This window comes from Phycodurus eques, chromosome 6 (assembly GCF_024500275.1).
Source record: "Phycodurus eques isolate BA_2022a chromosome 6, UOR_Pequ_1.1, whole genome shotgun sequence".
Classification (NCBI taxonomy): Eukaryota; Metazoa; Chordata; class Actinopteri; order Syngnathiformes; family Syngnathidae; genus Phycodurus; species Phycodurus eques.
Genome location: NC_084530.1, coordinates 9,896,128 through 9,917,971, shown reverse-complemented (window position 1 = coordinate 9,917,971; position 21,844 = coordinate 9,896,128). Strand labels below are relative to the sequence as shown.

Genomic DNA, 21,844 nt, shown 5'->3' with positions numbered 1-21,844 from the left:
CATCCATCCATTTTCCGAGCCACTTCTCCTCACTAAGGTCGCGGGCGTGCTGGAGCCTATCCCTGCTATTAATTAATTCTTAAATTAAGTAATTTCTAATTACTAATTAATTAATTTCTAATGAACTTTCTGTAGAAATTTGCAAACCCTAAGAACCTTTGTATGGCCTCGCGTGATGTGGGAGTGGGCCAATTAGTCATGGCATCAACTTTGCAAGGGTCCATTTTGATTTCACCTTGAGCCAGCACGAAACCCAAAAAAGAAACAGACGCCTTGCGGAACTCACATTTCTCAGCCTTGACATATAGTTCACTCTGCAGTAACCGCTGCAACACAGAGCGGACATGACTAATGTGAGTCTCCTCATCCGGGGAGAATATCAAAATATCGTCCAAATATACCAAAACGTACACATTCAACATGTCACGCAACACATCATTGACAAAGTTCTGGAAAACAATTGGAGCGTTAGTCCAAAAGGCATTACCAAATACTCATAATGTCCCGTTGGTGTGTTGAATGCTGTTTTCCATTCATCCCCCTCCCTTATCCTGACTAGATGATTCACATTTCTCAAGTCTAGTTTAGTGAAAACCCTCGTTCCCTCCAGGAACTCAAAGGCGGTGGAGATGAGAGGAAGAGGGTACCTGTTTTTCACAGTTATTTCGTTGAGACTCTGGTAATCGATACAGCGTCGCAGGGTCTTGTCCACAAAGAAAAATCCTGCTCCCGCAGGGGATGAAGATGGGCGAATGATCCCGGCTGCCAGTGATTCTTCCACATACTCCTTCATAGCCTTGTGTTCCGGCCCTGAAAGAGAGAACAACCTCCCCTGTGGAGGTGTGGTTCAAGGAAGCAAGTCATCAGGTCTGTGGGGTGGAAGGGGTTTGGCTTTGGACTTGGAAAAATACTTCTTTAATGTCATGGTAACAGGTGGGCACTGGAGACAAGTCAGGATCCCCAGATGGGGTCTGTGGAATATCATTTGTAACATATCCCTGAACATTACATGGAGCCTTGAAACGGTTCTGGGCGCAATTGCTGCCCCATGACATAACATGCCCAGAGGACCAGTCAATGTGGGGGTTATGTAATTTGAATCAAGGGTTCCCTAAAATAAATAATAATTAATCGTGTCAAAAACATGAAAACTAATGAGTTCCGAGTGAGAATCAGGAAATGTTAATGTGAGTGTTTGGGTGCGGTGAGTGATCTTGCCCATAAAACTGCCGTCTGCAGCATAAGCGTTGCGGTGGCGTCTTACTTGAAACGTTCTTAGATGCATATATCTAACGAGGAGGGAGTTGAGTAAATTTGCGTCAGAACCAGAGTCAATAAATACAGAAGTATGAATCTCTTGATCTGGAGAGCATAGTGTCACTTTATGAAGAACCTGGGTAGGGTCCTCCTTTATGATATTTAAGACTCACCGCTCCCGTGCCCTTGTTACCGGCAAAGGCAAGTTTGACATGACAGTTGTTCATGGAATGACCCAACTGCCCGTCGTAGAAGCACCGCCCTTCCCTCTGCCGGCGTTGACGTTCCTCAGGGGAGAGACGGAACCTGCGCAGTTGCATGGGTTCATCCGTGGTGACGCGAGCCAGTAGACTGAGACTGGCAACAGGGGAGGTGCCTTGGTTTGGCTGGTCACCGAGACTCGTCCTCCAAGTGGGCGGTGACGCATCCTTACGCCGATCTCCATCCAGCTTGCGATCCAAAAGCCTTATGTTGATCTTTATGGCGAGAGCGATGAGAGTGTCCAAGTCGGTCGGCAGGTCTAGTGGGACCAAATGATCTTTGACGGCAGGGGATAGTCCTTGAAAGAATGCATCGAGTAGTGCCCTGTTATTCCACTGACTCCCAGCTGCTAGAATGCGAAACTCAATCTCGTAATCTGACACCTTGCGCTTGCCTTGTTGTAAAGTGACAAGGGAGCGAGCTGCCTCACGATCTGGTGTGGAATACTGAAAAACTTGCTCCATAGTCTATACAAAAGATGCCCAAGAATGACACGCGGCGGAATTGTGGCTCTATTCAGCAGTAGCCCACGCCTCCGCACGACCAGTCAGGCGGGAAATGACAAAAGCGATCTTTGCCCGCTCGGTGGGGAAGGCAGCTGCCTGCAGCTCAACATGGAGTTCGCACAGAGTGATGAACGGCTTAATATTCCCAGAATCTCCAGAGAACCTCTCCGGTCGAGAGAGCTGTGGGCAGACAGCAGCGGAGGTGGCAGGTGGTACAGTGGCGGCATAGAGTGCTGTGCCCGGTGGTTCCTTCTTCTGATCCATATTCATTAGAACTTCAAACTGTGAGGCCACCTGTCTCATCATAGTCTCCTGATGCTCTGACAGTCCCTTAAGATGAAGGTGGAGGGCAGCAAGCTGCTGAAGGGCTTTGTGCACCGGATCTGAGTCTGCTGGGTCCATGTAATGGCCAGTTTGTTCTGTCATGAACGGAACAAAGGACAGAACCCAAAATGCATGACTCCAATTCAAATGGCCAGTTTCAAAAAGAGAGGTTTAATAAACGGGCAGAGGTCGATACACAGGCAGGCAATCCGCAAAGGAAACAGTATCCAAAAAACGTGAGACAAAAAGGCAAGATCAATTATCAGAACAGGGTCTAGGCTTACTATGAGTCGGTGACGGGGAAACAAGAAATGCTGGAACGTGACAACAAGGTACAAAGAACTGGCGACCAGAAAGAATGAGACACGAAGTTAAATGCATAGGGTAATTAGGGTAAACGAGGGACAGGTGGGGGAGATGCTCTCAGGAGCAGGGGTGTATGAGACAGGGGGAAGACAACACCCATAACAGACACCCATGACACCATTTTAGAATTGTCTCTTGTCAAGGAGCACTACCCGATGTGTATCATGCCTAACTCAAAAATGCTCTCAGACGACCTACGCTTAAGAATTGTTGACTTGTATAAAGCTGAAAACATTACCGGACCTTTGAAGTTTGCTCAAGTATAAGCCTAGACTGTCAGCTCTAGACTTACAGAAATCACTGGCACATGCCAATATCTCTGTTGACAAATATACCATATATAAGACATGAAACAGGAATGGGGTTCATGGGAGAACACCAAGGAGGAAGCCGTTGCTGTCTAAAAAAAACATTACCGGACGTTTGAAGTTCGCCAAAGTCCACTTAGATCTTCCACAGCACTGCTGGCAAAATATTCTGTGGACAGATGAAATGAAAGTTGAATTTTTTGGGAGGAAAACACAATGCCAGATGTGTTGGGAAAACGGCACAGTACACCAACATCAAAACCTTATCTCAACTGTGAAGCATGGTACGGGCATGTTTTGCTTCCTCAGAGCCTGGACAGCTTGCTATCATCAATAAAAAAAACTAAATAATTCAAAAGTTCAAGTTTTTTCGGAGAAGAACTTGAGGCTGTTTGTCCAACAGTTGAAGCTCAAAAGACGATGGGTGTTGCAATAGGACAATGGGCCTCATTCATTGATAAATGTGGAGAAATCTTCTATTCTGCGATCATATACGCAAAGTTACTGTCAGAGTAATGGCACGTGCATACCGGCCATTTTTCTTCGCACCTCCGTCCGTGCATACGTTAACGAATCAGAATGAATTCTAAATGACGGGCTCGTGCTCACGGTACTCCAATCTGCATAAACCGCACCCCTATTTCCCTGTAAAAGGACATCTGTGGACGCATCTCTGCCAATACTGAGTCTCGCGGAGGTTGAAGTTACAAGAGGTGGCTGATCCAAAACTTGAATAACTTTCTTAATGTTTATCTGATAGTCAAAAGGTTGGTATCATTGGAAAGGTTGTTAAATACAGAAACCCAAAACAATAGTCATGTTAATCATCCATCATTCATAATAAATAAAGTAAATTACAGAATGTGGCACAAAGAACCTATAAAACAATTTAAGAGACGAGAATCAGCAAACACCGGATATGTTACATAGTCAACAAAGAGGCATCTGTAGTTCATAAATTGAATGAAATTAACGGACGCAGGTAACAAAAAAATCTATAAGCCATGCCACTCTGAGTTATGTCACAAGCAAGCCAGAGACGACGTGTTGTGTCCCTCTGATCATTTTGATGGTCATTTGTCAACTGTAAATTTCAGGAGATGTTGTTGGAGATTTGTAGCATGCATGTGTAGGCTACTTGATCGACAAGAAAACTCTGAATCCTTGGATCAATAAGGCGGTTCGATGGATTTTCCCGGCGCGCGATCAAAGCATCAACGCGCAAAAAAACACCGAGCAGCGGATACACACTCATACATACATTCCTCCCAATGTAGATAGGTCCTGAAATTTTAAATATAAAACGCCAAATTGCACAATACATCAGTAGCCCTACATTGCAGTCTCACAATCCATGTCCAGGTATTTGTTGTTCCGCTGTAATATGTTTTGCGCAATTGCAAAACATTTATTCACATGATTGTAGTTGTTCAGCAGGAGGTTTCCATTATCAAAGTCAGGTCTGCAGTTACTGTTCTCATAAAGAATGTGATTGTAAAATAGATAACCATTTTGCCTGCAAATACATTTCATCTTGTTGTTCAGCCATTTAATGTCATGCGCTATTTATTGAAGCATGGTTGCAACTCAATGTTATGATTTGTTATTGAATTTTTGTATAGTGCAGATCAAATGTATTTACATGGTCGTCTTACATGGCATGAATTCGAGGTACTTATAATGGCAGAGTATCTCCATCTGCAGATTTAAAAATACACTAACACTACTATCTTCCTCTCCTCAAAGTAGACATGCAGAAAAGAACTAAGTTGTCATAAATAATCTAGATGCACACACACCTTTTTTAACCCGCAGAGAGGGCTTTGACGACCTGCACATTTGCCACAAACATTCTAATGTTAGACCAGGCTTCCAGCTTTTACTACGGTGCCTGAGAGGTGCAAATTTATTTAGGGACAGGTATGTGCTTCTTCAGGGAGCCTGTGGTCATTTACAAAAAAGTATTTTGCTGCATACATGGTAGCATCTTTAAAATTAAATGATGCACATGAGAGAGTAAGGGGGCTGCATAAAGATGGATTTGGGCACTTTGCTTAGTTGTGCATTTTTGCTTGGCAAGCAGAAGTCCCATACTTGCTCAAACTTGGCCATCCCATTTGTTTATCTTCGCAGACCCAAAGACAGAAAATTCTACAGCCTCAGCTAATGTTATTTTGATGAAACATTTCGTACATAGAGACATGACACAACAGATTTCCCAGAAAATTATATCTTGCAGTCCTAACAAGGGATTAATTCGAAAAACTTACACTCATTCTGCAGAATGAGTGTAAGTAGGGAATGCCTGCCAATTGAGGACTTATAACAGGGTACAGTAGCTGTGCTGAACTGTGTCTCCTCATAATCCCTCTGCTGGTGTTTGAATAATTGATTGTGAATTGATTCGGGCTCAGCTGGCTCACTTGTATTTTCTGCCGCCCCAATAAATACTGTCGGGTTTGTTTCCATGCTAGTCAGCAGTAACGCCATGGTTTCTTGCCCACCAGCTGACATGTTAAGAAAAGTGGCAATTAAAAATGGATTTGAGGTTTACGAGTGCACAAACAACACAAATTATCATAACAACAAATGGTTAATTTAAATGTCAGGTTGTTCTTTGACATCATCTTCAATCCATCCATCCATTTTCTGAGCTGCTTATCCTCACAAGGGTCGCGGGCATCCTGGAGCCTATCCCAGCTATTCTCTGGTAGGAGGCGGGGTACACCCTGAACAAGTCGCCAGCCAATCGCAGGGCACATACAGTATAAACAAACAACCGTTTGCACTCACATTCACACCTACGGGCAATTTAGAGTCTTCAATAAACCCACCATGCATGTTTTTGGGATGTGGGAGGAAATTGGAGTGCCTGAAGAAAGCCCACGCAGGCACGGGGAGAACATGCAAACTCCACACAGGCGGGGCCGGGATTTGAACCGCGGTCCTCAGAACTGTGAGGCAGATGTGCAAACTAGTTGTCCACCGTTCCACATAAACAAACATGAGAAATAAAATTAAATGTTACCAGAAACAACTCTCCGGAACTGCCAACCAGCGAGCCATCGAGCAAGTTTTATAAAAATGTCCATTCAACTTTGAGAGGTCGATGTCTATTTTGCGTACACAGGAAAACCTTCTGTATGCTCTCCAAACTACTATCAAGCCGACTATTGCACTATTGTTTCCTGTTGGCATTTTTGCAATACTGAAAACCTTTTCATCACAAATGCATACATTTCTTCCTTCTCTTCTTTCATAAGATAATGGAAGATTGTATTTGTAAAAAACGTAAGGGGGAAAAAATGCAAATTAACCCACAATGTATTGCCCGTTTAAGACGCCAGTAAGACTGTATTCTTAATGTGTAAATAAAAAAAGTAACAACAATCAAATACACTTTTTACTATGTAAAATAAAAATAAATAGTGTGGCAACATGGGATTCGTGCATTTCTTTGCACTTTTATGGTACTGCACCGTCACTGTGCATTGTGTAATAAACAATCACTTTCTTCTGTCAGTTGAAAAGCAGAGTGGTCTTGGTTCAATCATTCTACACGTCTGGACTGCTCTTTGGTCAATTCACCAGCTACAAATTAGTGTTTGGTGAGAGGCGTTGATGATGCAAAAGTAACTATTGTTGGTTCAAAGAAGCAACTGTAGTCGAATTACTTTCCCGGAAAAAGTAGTGTGTTATCTTGCTTTTTAATCAAAATGGCGGTTTTTGGGTGTAACAACAGTAACGCGTTACCGGCATGACTGATGTGTTCAATGGAAAGTGGTTTCTGCAGTGTCCCGTTGTACAATTTTTAAGCAGGACTATTTTTACTCTATATTTTACCTAAACCGTCATAGAACATTTAACATTCATCGTTTTTTCCTTGTCCTTCTACCCGCGTATCCTCCTAAACCTCCCCTAACCCCCACCACGTTACCACAACCGCCCAGTGAATTCACACCATGCTGGCTAGTTCTCTACAGCAAATAAACCGTGTCTTTGCTCAGCATAGAACTAGCTAAAGCAGATTGTTACCGCTAGGACAGAAGAGCACCGGGGAGAGCGAGCGAGAGAGAGGGAGAGGCAGAGATGGGAGGAGCATAAAAGAAGGAGGGCAGTGGGAGCGCAGTTTGACTATGCTGGTCCAGAATGAGAGAGGCGTGCTAGAGAGAGGCTGAGGAGCAGTGCTGGGACCGGACTTACTGCAGTGCAGGTGGATCTCATCCTTCTGCTCCAAGAGGAAGATTCAGAGGTACTGAGTAACAAACTGGCTGTGTAACCAACAGCTTTGTTGCACTTCTTTCTTCACAACTGTAGCTGATAGTAGCCTAGTTTGTGTTCCGTGATAGACATAATGAGCACAGTGTTCTCCACCAACAGGGCTGTTATCTCACTGTCCTCCGTTCTTATTGACTGTGCAGTTGTGATGTTCCCAGAGCTGCCAGTGCCAGGGAACTATGAACTGCATGCATGATTTTAAGCTTTTTGTTGTTGCTGTTATCGCATGCTCTAAAGCTTGAGATTCAGTCGAGAACTTGAAAAGAAAAGAGGGTGGACATTCCATTTTGGCTGCTTCAAGTGTTCCAGCACGCTAAATGAAATAGCAGAGGCCCCTCTACCCTCCTTTCAAAAAAATTTTTTTTTCTTTTTTTTCTTTTCCTCTTTCTTTTTACTACATGGAAGAATAGAATGGGAAGATGTGAATGGGCCCGAGATTGCTTTTTGTGTGCACGGGAGGTGTCAGCATGCTTCGCCAGTGGATGCTGATTGCGTGTAGGGGAGGTCGCACGTGTTTGTAGTTTGCTGATGGGGGCTGGGCTTTTGCATCTGGACCCCATTGATAAGAGATGAGCCATTACCCGTGTTAGCCTCTTCATATCATGCGTGTGTCAGAAGTTCAGGATTTTTAAGTTGCTTCCTCCCACTCTTCCCCCTAGTGTGATGTGGGGTGATAAACACAAGTGCTTTCGTCAATGCCTTTTGGTCTCTGTAATTCATCACCTTAAGGCTTCTTTATACTCGTGCGGGCGGTGACCGCGCTGACGCACTGCAGCTATCCCGCGTATCCCAGTTTGCCTTTATACTTGAGCGCAACCCACGCGCGCTGCTTTGAAAATGTGCTGCAGTTCTCCTCCAAGTCGGGGGTGTCGCTACGGCTGGTATTGGCCAGGACACTACAGCGTGGAGTTTCCTCTGCATTTTTTGGCCATTCCGGTAGCCGTTTTTCCTTTCCTTTCTGGAACAAAACAACAATGCCAAGCGTGGAACAGTGTCTGCTAGAACAAATGGACCTAGATGACCAGATGATACGTTTAATTATACTGCAAAATCGATCAAGAAGGTGGCGCCGTCGGTGGTATGTGGAACCAAGGGGAAAGCGGAGTACCCCATCACAGCATGTGACTAAAACGAACTAATCACGAGAGATGACAATTTGTGCCGTGTGCGTGTCAAGTGACGCTTAGCGGCCGTGCGGCCCAATACGTCGGTCACGTGATGCAATGCGGGCGCTATCAGAGTATAAAGAGGCCTTTAGTCGTGAGAAGCCTTCTTCTTGCTATTGCACATGCATAATAAATTTGGTTTAATTGCTTTTTTCTAAAGTCAAAACTCTTCAGACGAATGCATTCGCACGCCAAAAAAAAGCTGTGCTTGCTGTTGAAGGGACATCAAGTAATTATAAAGGCAGTTTTCCATAATACTGTAATACAAATATTTGGTGTGCCTGCCTACCTATCAAGTGTGACATTTACATAAAGAAGGAATGTTTTTGTTTGGGGCATATTTTGGAAAACATGTTTGTAAGAAAGCTGGATGGATTTTTAGTTTTTACAGATTTATGTTCTTCATATCACCGCCACAGTTTCACCCCTGGTTTTGTGGGAGTGTTATTTCTGTTTGGCAATGTGTCCGCTGCATGCGCCACATTCTCAGATCCTCACACTATTTGACTTGTGATTAAATATATAATTTACCACCTCCCAAAATTAAAATAAAATCAATCTGTCTTTTTGTGGGCTTGGGTGCACTTCACATTCACTTTTTTTCCTGAGAAGTAAAATTCGGTGCTCGGAACTTCTTCCTTCCTGGTTGTCATGGTAACACAAAACAGTACTCTCTTTGGCATTCCCCTCAGTAGAAGGTGGCTGGGTTAGCAGTGGCTCATCTGCATGAGACAGGACATCCCTCCAAAACAATGTTTTGAAATCAACATGACTGTCAAAGAAGTGGCAGTAGATTATCTGGAAGGCCACTAGTTGTTGGAGAGATGCTAGTCTGCTGTCTGACTACCGTCGAGGTGTCTTTGAGCAAGTCACATACCGACTCACTTCCTCCACCTCAAGAAATGTTTCCCTCTGACATCTCTCCTTGCATACAGTACAAGCATATGTGTGATCTGGTTCTCTCTGTGATGAGGAACACGAACTAAGTGTAAATTGAAATACCGCTTAAAGGATTCTAATTAGTAAAATGATTTAAATAAAATCAAAAGATCATGATAAGTGTGGTGGAGTAACACACAAGTTTGTTCAAAGTTTAAAGGCCCCGTTTTATCCAACTATGGTGTCTCAGTCTGAACACCAAGTAAATAGTCTGTCAAGAAATGTAGCATCATGTCGAATAGATACTGCATACTAGCGCTATGTGCTGAGTTGTAAATAGGGAACAATAAAATAAATACAAGACTGATTCTTGAGAAAACCACACCGACCATTCACGACTGTACGGGACAGATAAACCAATGTTGGTCGGCCCGCTGTTAACCTATTTGCATGATCGCTCGTGCAACAAAGCCAGCTGCTAATGCTAGAAACTGAAAACTGGTTTGCATTTTTCAAGACCAGTTTAATGAATGAATAATTATTGAATTAAATAACAAGCAGAGCATTTTTCTTTTGCCAATATTATATTAAGACCAAATATGCACGACATCCTCAACTGTGGTGTGCTAGCAGCACCGGACTGCCATCAATCAGCTCCTAATCCTTTTATTCCCCCAATCTTTTTTTATAACTCCAAGCAGAATATTCAGTTCGCGTGTCATACAGTATTATATATTTAGTCATCTTGATTCAAACCAAAGATTATTCCCAAAACAGAATAAATATATAAATAAAATTTTTGAGGGTTGCAGACCAGTTGATTGTGGAAATGACCTCGCTAAATACTTTCACATCAAAGTGGTTGAGAAGTCTGGCCCAGCCATCTCCTGGAGACGCATGAGCATAAATTTTCCATCCCCCTTTGTGACCATCGGGAAAAAAAAAAAAAAAAAAAACTGGTGACATTTTGGGAACTGGTCCAGAATGATCACTGAAACTACCATTATTGAAAAGGGCTAAGCGGGGCTTACATGTGGGCTTTGACAGAAGAACTAACCCTCTTAGCTTTCATGCAGTTTTAACACAGGGCCCCCAACTCACTGTGATCAAGTTTCTTTTCTCAAAGTCAAGGTCACTTTGTTTTATTATTGCTGAGGTTGCACAGAGTTGGATTTCTGTGGACAAATTAGTCTTTGGTTTCCCATTTACTGAAATAAAAGTGCAGTGTTTTATGAAATTCAGTCATGTAATATTTGTGGAAAGGAATCTAAAGGAATTACTGTGTAATGTTAGGCCATATTATATGAAGGCATGTAAAATATAGATTGAAATGTCTGAATTACGCCACACAGGTTTACCCATTGTGGGTTATGGTTTGTTGGGTGAAATAAAACCAACACTTTGAATAGAAATTTGTAATCAAATCAGTTGTGAAAGATCTGTGAGAAGTTTGAGGTTTGATTGCGACTTTCTTCTTCCACTCTTTTACACACCGGATCTAGTTCCTCTTAACTTGGCTGTACATGTAATAAGATTAAGCACACAACCTTCCTGTTTCACAGTACATCATCTCCACTTCTGAACTGCAGTATAACCTGTTGAATAAGTTATTTATGAAGTAGTGGTACCTCTCTTCCGGAGGTAGATTTGTGAGTAGAGTTTTAAAAGCAGAGACCTCCAGTTAAAAGTCCCAGACTGCCCATCAAGGGAATTGCAACAGAGTTTGGGATAGAGAAACCAGTTCTGGAGCCGGTTAGGGTTTGGAAGGTTGGCTATGACCAAAAATATTGTCTTGAGCAGACAATGTTTTCTAGCATTGTCTCTCTCTGGTTAAATACTGGAAAATTGAGGTTATAAATCACCTCAGCAGAAACATGTGATGGGAAATTATCTGACTTGAAAAGAGTATTAGACTGAATGAAGTTATTACAAGTAGCCTTTGATGGAGGGATGAAACAGTTTACCAATAAACCGAAATAGTTTCAGATTTCAAATTTGAATTATCGCTACTACCGTATTTCGTATCTCCCAGAGTAGTACGGTAGTTGCCTTTCAGCATTTTTTATCTCCTCTGCAACAACAAAATGTCAAATCTAGTTGTGTTAACCACCCCAAATTGTACACCAAGGGAGGTTTGCTGTTAGACATATCACTGTCGTCTTCAGTGTTTTTAAATAGATTCTGTGGGGTTTTTACAGGCATAAAAATGAATTTTGGTTGTTTAGATTTACAATTTACAATATTTCAAAAGTGTGAACAGTCGCTGATTTTACGTTTTGCATTCAAAAACCAGGTGCTTTTCCGGTTATCCTTGCAAGTTCTTGGCATCAGCACAGTAGAACGTTTGGTTAGCAGGTGTGCCTCACAGTCAAATGTTCTGGTTCCCAATCTTAGCTTGGTCTCTTTCTGTGTGGGGTTTACATGTTCTCCCTGTGATTGCATGGGATTTCTCCTTGTACTCTGGTTTACTCCCACACTCCAAAAACATGCATGCTAAGTTAATTGAGTTCTCTAATTGTCCATTGGTGTGAATATGAGAGTTAATTATTTTCTGTCGATATTCTATACAGTATGTGCCCTGAGATTGTTCCTTTTGACTGGTGACCCATCCAGGTGTAACCCTGTCTATCGCCTAACCTCAGCTGGGATAGGCTCCAGCTACCGTGAACATCATATGGATGGATGGGAGAGCTTTGTCATGTGATATTATTGATCATTTTCAAATTATTGCCATGAGAGAAGACCAACCTTAAATTGGAAAATGCTTCCTGATAGTTCAACGAGACACAGTCAAATATAAATTTCAGATCTGTTGGTGAAACAACTGGAAGCACAGAGAAATTGAAGCCATATGGACTGAATATGCCCAGTTCGATGTGAATAAAGCAAGAAATGATACAATGAGAATGAACGGGTCATCTCTGTTTTCTCACTCTGTTGTCATTTCCTGTGCAGCTGCAAAAAAAGAGAACCTAGGAGATGAGAATTATAAACAACAGTCCTGCCAGTGGGCTGGGCGTTCCCCACTGCTAAGACGTGCAGTGAAATGGATCGACTTATTTTAATGTGCAGCTAATGACGGTGCTGAGAGGGCAGGTTAAAAAACGCACAGATGCAAACAAAAGCTGCTTTGTGTTAATAAAAGGTTTATGAAGCAGGCGTTTACTAACTTTAATTTGATAATAATGCACAGTTGCACACAAAATGGGAACGCTCAGTTGATAGAATTGTACATCAGGATTACTTTGTGGTACAGCACACCGTGGTTGGCCATAGTCCACTAAAGTACAACCCCAATTCCAATGAAGTTGGGACGTTGTGTTAAACATAAATAAAAACAGAATACAATGATTTGCACGTCATGTTTAACCTATATTTAATTGAATACACTACAAAGACAAGACATTTAATGTTCAAACTGATAAACCTGATTGTTTTTAGCAAATAATCATTAACTTCGAATTTTATGGCTGCAACACGTTCCAGAAAAGCTGGGACAGGTGGCAAAAAAGACTGAGAAAGTTGAGGAATGCTCATCAAACACCTGTTTGGAACATCCCGCAGGTGAACAGGCTAATTGGGAACAGGTGGGTGCCCTGACTGGGTATAAAAGCAGCTTCTCTGAATTGCTCAGTCATTCACAAGCAAAGATGTGGCGAGGTTCATCTCTTTATGAACAAGTGCATGAGAAAATAGTCAAACAGTTTAAGGACAACATTCCTCAACGTACAATTGCAAGGAATTTATCATATCATCAAAAGGTTCAGAGAATCTGGAGAAATCACTCCATGTAAGCGACAAGGCTGAAAACCAACATTGAGTGCCCGTGACCTTCAATCCCTCACGCGGTACTGCATCAAAAACCGACATCAATGTGTAAAGGATATCACCACATGGGCTCAGGAACACTTCAGAAAACCAATGTCAGTAAATACAGTTCGGCGCTACATCCGTAAGTGCAACTTGAAACTCGTCTATGCAAAGCAAAAGTAATTTATCAACAACACTCAGAAACGGCCCGAGCGCATCTAAGATGGACTGATGCAAAGTAGAAAAGTGTTTTGTGGTCCGACGAGTCCACATTTCAAGTTGTTTTTGGAAATTGTGGACGTCATGTCCTCCGGGCCGAAGAGGAAAAGAACCATCCGGACTGTTATGGATGCAAAGTTCAAAAGCCAACATCTGTGATGGTATGGGGCTGCTTATTTCAGCTAGACAATGCCAAACCACATTCTGCACGTGTTATAACAGCTTGGCTTCGTAGTAAAAGAGTACTGGTCCGAGACTGGCCAGATCTGTCTCCCATTGAAAATGTGTGGCGCATTATGAAGCGTAAAATACGACGACGGAGACCCCGGACTGTTGAACAGCTGAAGCTGTACATCAAGCAAGAATGGGAAAGAATTGCACCTACAAAGCTTCAACAATTAGTGTCCTCAGTTCCCAAACGTTGATTGAATGTTGTTAAAAGAAAAGGTGATGTAACACAGTGGTAAACATTCCCTGTCCCAGCTTTTTTGGAACGTGTTGCAGCCATACATTTCTATGGTAACGATTATTTGCTAAAAACAATAAAGTTTGTCAGTTTGATCATTAAATATCTTGTCTTTGTAGTGTATTCAATGTAATATATGTTGAATATGATTTGCAAATCATTGTATTCTGTTTTTATTTATGTTTAACACAACGTCCCAACTTCATTGAAACTGGGGTTGTACCTCTTAAACATGGTGGGAGCCGAGGTGGTTATTTGTCCAACTCTCTTAAATAGGTCTCTCTATTTGTCCTGACAAGCAATTCCAGAGATTTATTGTGCAGCCATGACAGAGACTTCCATCAAACCTGCGTCTAGACTGAGGTCACTCAGGTTCCGCTTAACATTCAGTAGGCCATGGCCCCAATAAAGTATTCTCTTAGCGGGGGTTGGAAGGTTTTCACACCTTACCGTATCCTGCTTTTACTAATCACTGCAAAGAGAGCTCTCGACACATGCAGCATGGCCACTTCACAATGTGGAATAGTATAACACAATAATATACAGGGCGGTACGGTGCACGACTGGTTAGCACATCTGCCTCACAGTTCTGAGGACCGGGGTTCAAATACCGGCCCCGCCTGTGTAGAGTTTGCATGTTCTCCCCGTGCCTATGTGGGTTTTCTGTAGGTATTCGGTTTCCTCCCACATCCCAAAAAACATGCAGGGTAGGTTAATTGAATACTCTAAATTGCCCGTAGGTGTGAATGTGAGTGCGATTGTTTTTGTTTATATGGTTGTTTGTTTATATGTGCCCTGCGATTGGCTGCCGGCCAGTTCAGGGTGTACCCCGCCTGTCGCCCGAAGATAGCTGGGATAGGCTCCAGCATGCCCGCGACCCTAGTGAGGATAAGCGGAATGGAAGATGAATGAATGAATGAAAAACATAGTGTTTACCCAGCCTAGGTCTATCTTTTGCAATAACTGTGTACCAGTTTGCCTTGTGTTTTGGAACATGCCATTTAGGCTATGGAGTAAGCATCATTCTTCGGCCAACATAACACTCCCAACCATCCATCCATTCTCTACACCGCTTATCCTATTCAGGTTCGCGGGGTGCTGGAGCCTATCTCAGCTTACTTCGGGCGAAAGGCGGACTACACCCTGAACTGGTCGGCAGTCAGCCGCAGGGCACAAATAGAGACAGACAACCACTCAAGACTCACGTTCACGCTGTCACTTTTTCACATCCTTACTGTAAATTGGGAGATACAACAAGAACAATTATCTACTGGAGCAGAATGTATTCCTGTGCAAGTAACACTAACTGCTTCAAGGAAATAAACATACGTTGCGAAAAGCAAACTGTTTATTTGTTTATTTATCAGCAAATATTGAATATTATTTTAGACTATATTATGAAGCCTTCCAGTCATTTGGGCGTGTTGTTTTTGAGTCTTCTGCAGTAGCAGTGTGTGAAGACAGAAAGTCATTGTGTGAAGACAGAAAGTCGGATCTCGCATTATTATTCTTTGGTGGGAGACAGAAAAGCACTCTGACAACTACAATTGAATTATTAAGGCCTGCCGCACACTGCGCCATGCCATGGAAGCCAAGTGGATCGGACCATTGCCGACTTACCCCGCAATTGGCCATACGGACACCCTCAGCAGCGAACCTGTATAGGCGTTTGATGCTGTTCATGCAGTACATTGTACTTTATAACATTCATTAAACCATAAAAAGATAGCATAATGGTTAAGGTAGAAGCAGGTTGCTAAAGAGAGAGGACGTGGGCAAGATTAAAACGGAGAGTGTGGACATTTTCAAAGCGTGTTCTGACTCATTCATTTGAACTACCTAGCGCTGTATGTACTGCACACTTACATTTTGGCCACAATCTTCACTTTTTTATCCACAGGCACATCAGAAATTATAAATATTGTTAAGTATTGATGTACAACACAATATTTGATGCTTTATATACTCTATTTATTGAGGGCGCGTGGGCCACGGTTCGTTACTTCGTTCACTTAAACCTGAAAATGTATTTTTAGCATGAATGAAATTTTATGTGCATTTTGTGTGGCTATAACCTGCGATTCAATGCAAATCTTGAATTGCGGGAAACATCCCTTCAACATGATTGGCTCCTGCGTCGCGGGATGTAAAGAGATGACCATCGGAAACATGTCACATTTGTACGAAATAAAAACAAATGTGTTATGTTAGGTTTAGGGCTAGGATTGGGTTTAAGGCGGTTTAAAATGGGTTAAGGTTAGGATTAGAGTGGGTATCTTGATTCATATGAAAACCTTTCAGAAATCCCAAATATATTTGTTTAACAGTACACAGGGTTATTATTGTTAAATAAATCATGTTGCTAAGTCCACCATGTGCTCATTAAATGCTACCATTAGCCAAAAATGTCCACCCTGTCAGTAAGCTCACTTTTTGAAATTTTATTTTATTTTTTATTTTTTGCTGTTTTCTTTTATATTGGCTCCTTGCACTTAATTTTTTATTTAAAAAGAAAAAAGTGTGGGAGCTTGACCAATATGCATTTCCAAGAGCGTAACATCTAGTTAATACAATGCATATGAAGTTCAATGGAAAATCTCATCTTTTTGGGTGAAACGGAGAGGCTCAAAGGCACCTTATAGTGATGTCGACTCAGAACCAGTGTATTATAAGTTCACAGGTATGTCTTTATCTGAGATAAATCTCATCATGCAATTCACCACTTCAAACCATACACCGTGGCTTTGTCCACAACAGTCCTCATCAGTGCATCGAAAGCAGCTCATTCTGAGTCTGTTGCTTGCTGAGTCATGCTGCCTGGAGTTTGGCAGGTAAATGGATCAGTCTTATGGAAGTAATTAAAATTCCATGGGAACATGTGGACACTTGTTTATTTTCCACCCAAGCCTTGAGAGTGGCAAGCTGCCAGGGTAATGCTCTCTCCGTCCTTGTTCTCAGAGGAGATTGAGAGTGGAGCGACAGAAAGACAGGTAGGACCAAGAATGACTGTTGCAAAAGATAGATGGATGGAGAATGAAATGCGGTTGAGTATGGAAGGCTGAACACAAAAGACAGTGTCTACTCTTATGACAGTCAAAATGAATGGCTTTCAATGAGCTGGATGTGAAAGGAATTGGACTCGGGCTCGAGTTGAGATTTTTCCCGCCCCATTTCATTTTCAGAACTCAATCGTGACTAAAATAACAGACTGTTACATTACCAACTGGTGTGTTATGTATGATTAGATCGTCATTTGCTGCTGTCTCTTGAATGGCTGACAGTCATCACTTTTGTGCGACAACAGTGATCAAGCGTGACCAACTCCAAATTCACCATTTAAAAAATAAAAGTTACATTAATGAATCACAACTGAGACAACTCCAAATTCACCATTTAAAAAATAAAAGTTACAGTAATGAATCACAACTGAGACATGGTTTTGTCTTAGTTTTATTAGTTGTATCCACTTTTAGTACTGCACCATGTCCAATTCCTATTTTTTTGTGTACTGTAAGTCATCGGTGTGCTACAGTGTCATGCTGCTGTCATGTCAAAGCATTTACATCCTATTTCCTCTTGCACTAATCATTCTACTTTTGTGTCTCCTTTGAAAACCATCCACTATTGTTCCCTTTTAGAAGGGACCTCTAAATGCACCATGATTAATTCTTCACATCACCTACCAGCCATAAAGGTTGCTTTGCTTGATTATTTTATTTATTTATGTAAAAAGAGCTCCAGTTCATCTTTAAACAAAATATCTTAAGAGCATTGCAAAGTCCCAGTGGGCATTCTCCCTGATTGGTAAAACAGGCAGCAGCTTTTGAAGGATAGATAAATGTCCAGCTTTGGAAGGAGCAGTCTGTGTGCTCCATCCACCACCTTGTAAATCAACTTTGAAGATTTGAGTGCAGTGAACGTATCTTCCACCCTCTGTTAAGACTGTTGCGTCATTACCACTGGCAGCTGGTGGAGTTGCGATGAGCTCCACTGAAAGGAACTCTGAATGCTTCAGCATACCAAGAGATTTTGGACAGTCAAACAGTTTGGGGGTTACCCCTTCAGTACACAAAGCAGTGTCCTTAAATCAGTGATTTCCAACCTTTATGGAGCCATATTTTACAATAAAAAAATCTCACGGCACACCAACAAGCAAAAATGTCACAAAAAGTGGATACTTTAATTACTGTATGTACTTCCTGCCATCTAATACAATAGCATTTATGTGTTCTGTCTGTCACTATGCCTCACTGGCATAAATAGATGAACAAAGATACATTATTTCTTGTAAATGAATATTTTTTTGAGCAATTACGTAAAATGTTATAGTTTCCCACGGCACACCTGAAGAGCCGCTCTTGGCACACTAATGTGCCCCGGCACACTGGTTGAGAATCACTGCCTTAAAGACTTGGATGAGAGAATTTACTAGGGATGAACTTGACTGGCCTGCACAGAGTCCTGACCGCAACCCGATAGAACACCTTTGGGATAAATTAGAGCGGAGACTGAGAGCCAGGCCTTCTCGTCCAACGTTAGTATGTGACCTCACAAATATGCTCCTGGAAGAATGGGCAAAAATTACCGTAAACCCACTCCTAAACTTTGTGTACAGCCTTCTCAGAAGAGTTGCAGCTGTTATAGCTGTAAAGGTTGGAACCACGTCATATTGAACCTTATGGATTAGGAATGGGATGTCACTTAAACTCATATATGAGTCAAGGCAAGTGAGCGAATACATTTGGCAATATAGTGTATAACAAAAACAATGCCACAGGCTGATTGCCTCAATGCCACGGCACATCCAGGCAGTGATTAAAGCAAAGGGATTCCCAACCAAGTATTGAAGATTAACATATTTTTGAAAGTCCATATTTTGATTGATTAAATGTGACCCTAATTTCTTTCTTTCTTTTTTTTAAACTGAGAAGTAAATGGTGATTTGGTCACAATATTCTATTTTTTAAAATTCCTGATTTCATGGTTTTTATGAGCTGGAAACCCAAATTATGTAAAAATACACAAATACTTTCAATTCTTTAAATTCTGGGCCCTGAATCCATAATCTATCAAAGTTTAACTTTTTGAATGGAATTATGGAAATAAACTTTTCCATGATATTCTTTTTTTTTTTTTTTGGAAAGGGTCTGTTTATACTATTGTAGCAAGTAGTGAATTGTGTTACATTAATTGGTGTTGGAGACAAATTCCAACTGAAACTTGAAGGTATCTGAATGTGATTGGATGAGCGAGTTTCTGGATGTAATTGGATAAATGAGTCGGGGCGGGGGGGTGTAGCATGCCCAGCTGGAGCTGGCAGGGGGAGCGAGCTTGTGTTTGGAGGCGCGCACAGCGAGTTGATACTGGAAAAAAAAAAAAATGTATAACATCATCGATTAGTCGACTCGACAATCATCCCCGTAGCGTTGACTATAAAAGAAATCTGAAGACGTTCTATCCTCCCCCCTCTGTTTCCCTGTGTTGGATCATCGTAAGTGTAACTGACACCGCAATGTGGAGCTGCGCAATGTGCAGAGGTAATCTTCACTTTTACCTTTGAGATGTAACAAAAGTGTATATGTTATTAATACTACACCACTAAACATGAACCACAGTAATAAACATACTGTTAATATATCTGTTATTGTGGATATATATATATATATATATATATACAAGCTGTTGTGTTGGCTCTTATTTAAATGTGCAGACCAAACAAGTGTCAAACAATGTGTGAAGAATGATTTCATTTAATGGCCAAATTGATGAAAACAATTAATCTCATCCTACTATTGCATTGCGTTCAGCACAGGCACTACATTTACCAGGTAAAAATGATGGGACTTAAACTGACACAGATTCTTAGTGCTTGGCGTGGGCACCAACAAAATATTAACCTTCGGGAGTTTTTTTCTTCAGTTAATGTGTTAATGTTTTAATGGGACAATGATCACATGCCTAAGCCTGAAGTTTGAAGAGATAATCCCTTCTGCAGCATGGTTTCCCGTAAATTGTCTTTTTTTTTTTTTTTTTTTTTTTTTCCTGTATTTTTTTTTTTTTTTTTTTTTAACCTGTCCTGTTCAGCTCCATGGCCTTGCAGAATGTTGGATCTGTATCCCTTTGAGCTGGAACAGTTTTGCTGTGCACCAGCGGAGTTTGAAATACTCCCTTTGCTTATTTATTTATTATTATTATTATTATGATGTGTAATGAAAATGCAGCAGGACAGAAAAGGGTTTCGTCTAATCCATATGTTGAATTATTTGCTCTTCTGCCTCCTTTTTACGGAAAATAAACATTGGTACAAACATCTCCTTTGGTATGTTGCCGCTCTGTCAGATATAGACATGCGTGATGGGCATATAGGAGTGTTGCATGACAGCTTCACAAAACCTCCTGTCAAGAAGACAAGTCGATAAAAGAGCAAGAGATGGAAGATGTGGTTGGTAATGTTCTCAGTTTTTTCCAGTATATATTGAAAAAAGTGCTATTGGGTACAAAATAAGTAACAGAACGTTTACATAGATCACTGTAGAGGGTCGAAATTACAATATTTCTCTTGGAATCTTTGTATTAAAATGGATCTCTTTGATTGCATCACTAGGTGACAATGGTAACTTTGAGTCAGAGAACTCCTACCTTGCCAGGAGCGATGCATTGCATTTGATTTAGATCTGCTTTAAGATCGTCTGGATTCGGAAGGTTTATTTGTGCGCATGTTGGCCTGCAAGCGGTAATATAGAGGATGCTAAGGAAACAGCTGAATTTTAAGCGCATTTGCAGACAGCAATCGCTAAAATACAATTTGTGAATCCTTATTTGTCCCACAATGGGGAAATTTACAGCTAATAATAACCATTTTTATTTGGCTGTATTTTTATGGCCCATAAATACAAAATCCATCCATCCATTTTCTGTACCGCTTATCCTCAGTAGGGTCGTGCTGGTGCCTATCCCAGCTAACTTTGGGCAAGAGGCGGGGTCCACCCTGGAATCGCAGGGCACATATAAACAAACAACCAATCACACTCACATTCACACCTATGGGCAATTTAGAGTCTTCAATTAACCTACCATGCATGATTTTGGAATGTGGAAGGAAACCGGAGTACCTGGAGAAAACCCAGCACAGGTATTTGATCAGAACTGTGAGGCAGATTTGCTAACCAGTCTTCCACCGTGCCACCCATAAATACAAAATATTCCTGTCAAATTATCTCTCGTCACTGACGGTGTAGTGGTACACTCGCCTGACTTCAGTGCGGGCAGTGTGGGTTCAGTTCTCACTCAGTGATGGTGTGAATGTGAGAGTGAATCATTGTCCGTGTCTGTATGTGACCTGTGATTGACTGGCTACCAGTTCAGGGTGTAGTCCGCCTTTCGCCCGTCAGCTGGGCTAGGCTCCAGCGCCCCACGACCCTGAACAGGATAAGCGGCGTTGAGAATGGATGGATGGATGAAATTATCTCTTAAAAGAACCTCTGAATATTGATGCCTCTGAAGTTTTTCAACCTAAGAATTCAACTTGAATATTCTGGACTGGTTGTTGTCTGAGTCTGAAATAGAAGTTATTGGGACATTTCTGCTTATTACATGTAAAGCGGCAGTAGGCTGATAATAATAAAATAATAATGTACACTGTGTACAACAGCCATGACAGTAAGTAGTAATGTTGTTATGCGTGCATACACATTTTGTAGTAGTAAGTTTGATTGTCCAAAGGTTAACTTATTTTGACACTTTTTAAAAGTAACATATATTAACATTCTGAACAAGCGTGAAGGTTTCGTGGCACGTCAATCCTGGAACAAAGTAATTACATTTCCATGATTTCCTATTGGGGCAACCTGGTGAACAAGTGATTAGTACGCCTGCCTCACAGTTCTGAGGTTCAGGTTTAGAATCTCAGCTCCGGTCTCCCTGTGTGGAGTTTGTGTGTTCTCCCTGTCTTTGCGGGGGGTTTTCCCGGTACTCCGGCTGCCTCCCACATTCCAAAAACATGCA

At 41.6% G+C, this 21,844-nt stretch overlaps 1 protein-coding gene across 4 annotated transcripts in view; it reads left to right on the top strand.

The window, feature by feature from the left end:
* The window catches only part of add3a (adducin 3 (gamma) a), a 104,696-nt gene that overhangs the window by 21,870 nt on the left and 60,982 nt on the right, over positions 1–21,844 (top strand). For 3 of the 4 annotated variants that reach the window (XM_061678428.1, XM_061678429.1, XM_061678424.1), the window contains exon 1: positions 7,178–7,274. The exons of the other annotated variant lie outside the window; for it this stretch is intronic. The gene's annotated coding sequence lies outside the window, so the exon portion shown is untranslated. Of the gene's footprint in view, positions 1–7,177; positions 7,275–21,844 lie in introns of those variants that run through there. 4 annotated transcript variants of the gene reach the window in all.